Here is a 5,698-nt window from a genome sequence, read left to right as displayed (position 1 = left end):
TAAAAAATTTGGCTAGATGTGGGTGCAGTAAAGCGGGGAGAAGAGGCAATTTAGATCAATCTGAGGGATCCTTGACAGACAGGTGCAGTGAGGAACAGACAGAGAGGAGCAGCTCCATGGGTCACGACTTGGATTTGTAGTAGTCGCAAGTAGGTTACAGGTAGTATCAACTTTTATTATTCCTTGAAAAAAAAAATAGAGTAGGAGCCCAAGAGGAAATATACTGATGTGATGTTTAATGCATGTATCACCAATGATTCATGCATACCTGAGAGAGATTGACAGCTCTTATAACATCCATCTGTTTCCTACCTTCCTGTAGTGCTATTAAGCTGCTGTGGAGCTGCACTCAACAGACCTGCAGCAGATGATCTCAGATATGCTCATTTTCTCTCTCCACCTCTTCATTCTCAGCCTCTTCCTGGCACCGCCGGTGGTTAGCATGTGCATGTGTGTGTGTTTCGTGCAAAAGGTGTAGGTTTGACTATGTGAGATTCGGTGTAAAAATCAATTTAAATGCATTTGATTAACATATGAGGGAGACGCATTATTTATAAGTGCGCCCATAAATGCGTGAGGAGGGAATATTGAACCGTAGCTTTCAAAGGAAATAGAAACCAGGGGGAGCGCCGCGCCGAGGCCTCGGTGGAATCAATCACTGCTCATTTCTGTAACGCATCAAAAAGGATCAAATCACACCAACCACAATCGATTTCTAACCAGTGAACCTCGTTTCTGGAAAGAGGAAAAATGTTTTCATTTTACCTCTTGGAAAAAAAGGCTGTTTTTCTTGTTTGTTGTGTGTAAATATAATGAAGTCTGGAAGTAAGGAGTAAGAGAGAATTTGCCTTTGGAGCCCGGGGGACTCCAGGTGGGCTAATTCTGCAAGGAAAAATAAAAAATAGATGAAAAGTTAAGAAAGATTGTAAAGAATAACTCATAGTATGTAAAAAGGATGGGATAGGATTTGATCATTTTTACTACAAAGTTTGAAGGTGGTATCATTTCGATGTACTGTTGCATAATTCTGCCTTATTATTGAAACACTGCGGATTTGACTTAAAAATAAACTTTTTCGGCTTCTCCAAATATTTCAGGTATTATTTTTTACAATAGTTTTCCTTCCCAGGCAGAAATAGGCGTCAGTGGAATACTTTTTTTTATATCATAATAAAAAGAGGCAATAAAAACATGGACAGAGGGTTCTTTTTATCGTTGCTAATTGTGCCATATGCGCATTAAGCTCGCTGACATTTACGAAAATGGAAATGAAAGCACACATTAAATACCATCAGAATGTCTGACTAACCAGGAGTCAGTTTGGATTCATGTTTCTGATATACATAAGTCCAATATGCACTCGTCTTTTAGCTCCGGTTTCCTCTCCGCTAACTTTTCAGAGAAGTGCGTTCGCTCTTTAGCGAATCCTCCACTGCATCAACAGCTAAAGCTAGCTGCGTTAGAAGAAAAAAACAAAAGAAGAGCAGTGATCGTAAACTTTACAATAAAGCTGCAGACGCAAAACCCCAAACCTGAGCTGAAACAGGTTTAAAACTTTCCATGTTACTTCACTCGAGCCACTGTTATCATGAAGACAATGTTACAGCAGCTTAATGAATGAGTTTGAAGCTATGACGTTTCAATGGTTCACAAAAAAGGCTTGTTCAAGTAATGATTTAGGGGTCAGAGGTAAAAAAAAAAAAAAAAAGCAGCTCGAGGGCTGTTAGCCGGTTGTCTAAGTGGCCACTACGCCAGCTGCAGAGGTCAAAGGTGAAAGTTCTGAGGTTTGCTCTTGGTAACAAAGCCAACAGAGGATCAGGTGCAAGAGACACAGCTATCATCTTGAGTGTATTAACAACACACACATGCGCACGCGCACACACTGCATGTCTTGCATCGTCAGAGCTACCATAAACAGGCCACAGTGAGACCACATTTTTTCATCCAGAGCGAAAAGGCGGCCAGAAAAGCAAGTAGCTGTGAAATAAAATGGAATAAAAGACACAAACATAGACACGCTGGTGGGACTTCGTCCAAGAATTCCTCGTCTTTAACGATGTGCTGAGTCTGTGGAATATCAACGAGGCGAGGAAAGAAGAAGAAGAAGAAGAAGAAGAAGAAAAAAAAAAAGAGCTCTGTCCTTCAAGTGTTTATCACCAGTGCCAAATACCCGGAGAGTCAGAAGCTATCAGCTCTTTCTCACATCAGCACTTAACAATAACAGGATAGAATTGCTGAACAGATATATTTGAAACACGGTGACATTACATATCAAAAACTAACACAAGTGCAAAAACCAGTGAACATGAAGAAAGTGGCTAATTATTCTAATCTCTGTGCTGCAGAGGCTGATTAAACTTTGGTGCTGCCTTAAAGAGATTCCTCTGTGCTACTCCAACTGTAAAGCCAAACATTTGTCTTCCACCAGACCTTCGAGGAGAGCCCCCGGCCAAAGACAAAGAGAGGGACCTTTCTCTTTGTGTGGGTGAGCTGTTCAGCTGTGGTCTCATCTACGCTCGTAACGATTGGCCTGGTGGGCTGCTTTAGTCCCTCCCAGGCTAAGGACTGAAGTTGATTGATGGATCGGTTTGTCCAATCCCCTTTGGGTTTTGGCGGCACTCTGCGAGAGGTTTTCCATATTCCACGGAGACGGAGGCAGAGTTCGGCATTAGGTCCCCATCCATCCAGCAACTCAAAACACAAACTGTTCAGCACCCTTCTTCAATTTGACAAATGTTTGTTGTTGGCTCCGCGGACTCTGAGATTTGGGAGCTGTCCAGTGCTGAAAACGTGGGCAGTTTTCACTCCAGTCACTGTGAGGGTCATTGTTAGTCCAAAACCTATTCCCCTTCTGGCTGCAAACGAACCAGAAAGTTCAAAGAGATCATAAAATTCCCACTTCAGCTCACAGTCTGGCTCGCAGTTGCATCTGCTGTTTGTGAATTGCGGCCAAAAGAAAACAAAGAAGTCTCATACGTTTGCTGCATCGCATAATCACGCTCTGATTTTAAATGAAACACGTTCTGAGGGCAACATAATCATAAAGCAACAAGCCTGTGGCTCTCTTAGAGGTGAAGCTTATTTTGATCATACCTTGGCTGCTGTAAACGAGTGCTGGTACTCATTTGCATTTATATAGCCCCATTCTGTTAGCTATTAACACTGTATTAGGGGGGAATAGAACCCATAATCACCTAAGTGACATATTAGAGTGGGCACTTTCTTACCATAGAGAATAATATGAAACCCTGACTTTGGCTCCGACTGAAAATACGCCATCAGCAAGGCTGTAGAGACACATTCATATAAGCCAACTGTGCAGTTGTGAGCAGCGTGGCTGAACTGTCCCATTAAATTAGTTTACTAATGATTATTTTCATCATTATATCGTGAAAAATGACTATTTCCTTCAACTCGAAATGACCCAGACATTCAATTTCACACTGATAAAAATAAAAAACTCATTGTTTCAGCTCAAATCTTTTATCAATAATCTGTTGATGCTTTTCTCATTGTACTGGTTTGGCTCATCAGATTGCATGTTTAGTCCAATAAAAACCTAACAATACTCAGTTTACATCCATGCAAGACAGAGAAAATCAGCTAATCCTCACACTTTCAAAAAGCTGGAACCAGGGGAGGATTTTTTGCATTTTAGCTTCCACAGTGATCTCAAATGGGTGATTACTCATCATGTATCGTCTCTACAGTATTGCCTCCATCTAAAAGCATCTCGCATGACCCTTCCTCCCTCATCCACTGATGCAAAGTGACTCCTCGAATTGCAGACGGCTCAGAGCCAGACGTGATAAACAATACTGAGGCTGAATGAGTGCAAAGTGTGCAGCAACAGACAGCGAGGCAGCTGAACCGAGCTTGTACTCTATTTTCGAACCAGACCCTTTTCTTCCCTACAACGCCGCTCTCTGATCCCTCTGCTCGTATGAGTGCACTCATCTGCATACACGCATGCACACACATAAACATACACGCAACTCCTGCTTGCACATGGATGCCTGCAGATTCAAACCTTCTGCTCTCTCTCACACACACACTCATGCACATCCGGACAGGATGAAAAATGCATGCTGTAAACTTTCAGCTGGGTCTCTTTGCTTCATTCCTCACTACTCTCATCTCATCCCACAGGCGCTACCTCCTCTCTGCTTCTCCAGTACCTCTCACAAACATACATTTCCTGAGCTGGAGCTCCTCAGTAATGCAGCGTTTGCTTAGTTAACCCCGTCCTGCTTTATGGCGCTGACACACAGCTGGTGGTGGACGCACTAACAAGGCCGAAGAAGAAAAGGAACTTGGACTCCTCCAGGCTGAAGTGGTGAATGGAAACAGAAAAAGGGGCTTCATTGGGCTGCAGGGGCTCTCATATTCTCACACAATACAGCTCATTTGTCAAGGTGACCCAAACTGTTCTCCTCCTTCACTGTGATTTGTACATGCCGGTGTTTGTTTACACAGCATCAATATAAGACTCTGGAAGATCTGCTTGGCACCAGGCAATCAATCTTTTCACCATCTTTCGCTCACTTTTGTGTCATTTTGGAGCAAAGTTGCAAAATAGTGCACAGTACTACAATGTGAGGATGAAATACTGTGAAGCAGCCAGCAGTGATCAGCAGCAATCCAGCTTCTATAGAGCATCTTTGATGTCATGTCCAGGTGACAGCTCTGGAAGTGGACCAAAAATAAGGTCTGATCCTGGCAGTTATTCAACACATGTTGTTCGCTCATAGGGGGAGAGAGAGAGAGAGAGAGGAAAAAAAGAGGCTCTGATTTACATAATAGATTTCACAAACACCTGTTCAAGTGTTCAGATCTGCTTCCACAATTGCATCACCCGGCAGAAGGCATCCTCACCTCTGATTCCTTCCGTCTAAACATTTTAGAAGATGCGAGGCCAAAGCAAGTTCTCCTCACATGAAGATCTCTGGAGATCACGAAAGCATGTAAAGGGCACACTAACAAGGCTACTTGGTGGGATGATGTTTTATGCATGAACCTACATGGCTCGTAAATATAGACCAATATTAAAAGCTTTGACCTGTAAATAATTAAAGATATCCCAAACGGGTGCGAATTGTGCGCGTCTCGGAGGCTGGGAGATCGTGTGCGGAGAGGAAGGCATTGATTGGTCGACAGGAAGAAATACTTGCACTTATTACACTATGATTATGTGGGGTAGCACTCTAAAAAAAAAAATTATAAATTGACTCCAAAGTGATTTTGCTCCAGATGCTCCAAAAGTGCGTTTTTTTTCTCACCCAAATGTAACCAAGAAATGAAAGCACTTCGGTCTGAGGCGCCTCCAGCCACCCGGTGCCTTGAGATATGACACACTGACCAAATGACTGATTTCATAAAGCAATGCATGCGAGAAAAGAAGAAAAAAAAGCACGTTTCACTCTTACCGTTTCTCACAAACCAAAGACGCGTCTCGATGGTGCAATCCTCAGGAATGTAAAAGCTGTGCGCCTCGGTGCAGGTGCTTCTCCAAAGGTTCCGGGGGGTTGCGGAAAACGGGCAAGGAAAAAAAAAAAAAAAAGAAAAAAAAAACGGAAACAAGGGTGAAACAGCACTTTGCAGAGGCAGGAGAGAACCGAGAAGAGAGGTGGAGGGAGAGAGGAAGGAGGATGAGTGCGTAACCGAGCGCTCCAGGTGCTGGACTTTTTTTTTTTTTTTT

This window comes from Stegastes partitus, unplaced genomic scaffold, assembly GCF_000690725.1.
Source record: "Stegastes partitus isolate 25-593 unplaced genomic scaffold, Stegastes_partitus-1.0.2 Scaffold264, whole genome shotgun sequence".
Taxonomy (NCBI): Eukaryota; Metazoa; Chordata; class Actinopteri; family Pomacentridae; genus Stegastes; species Stegastes partitus.
Note: the sequence above shows the minus strand (reverse complement) of the source record.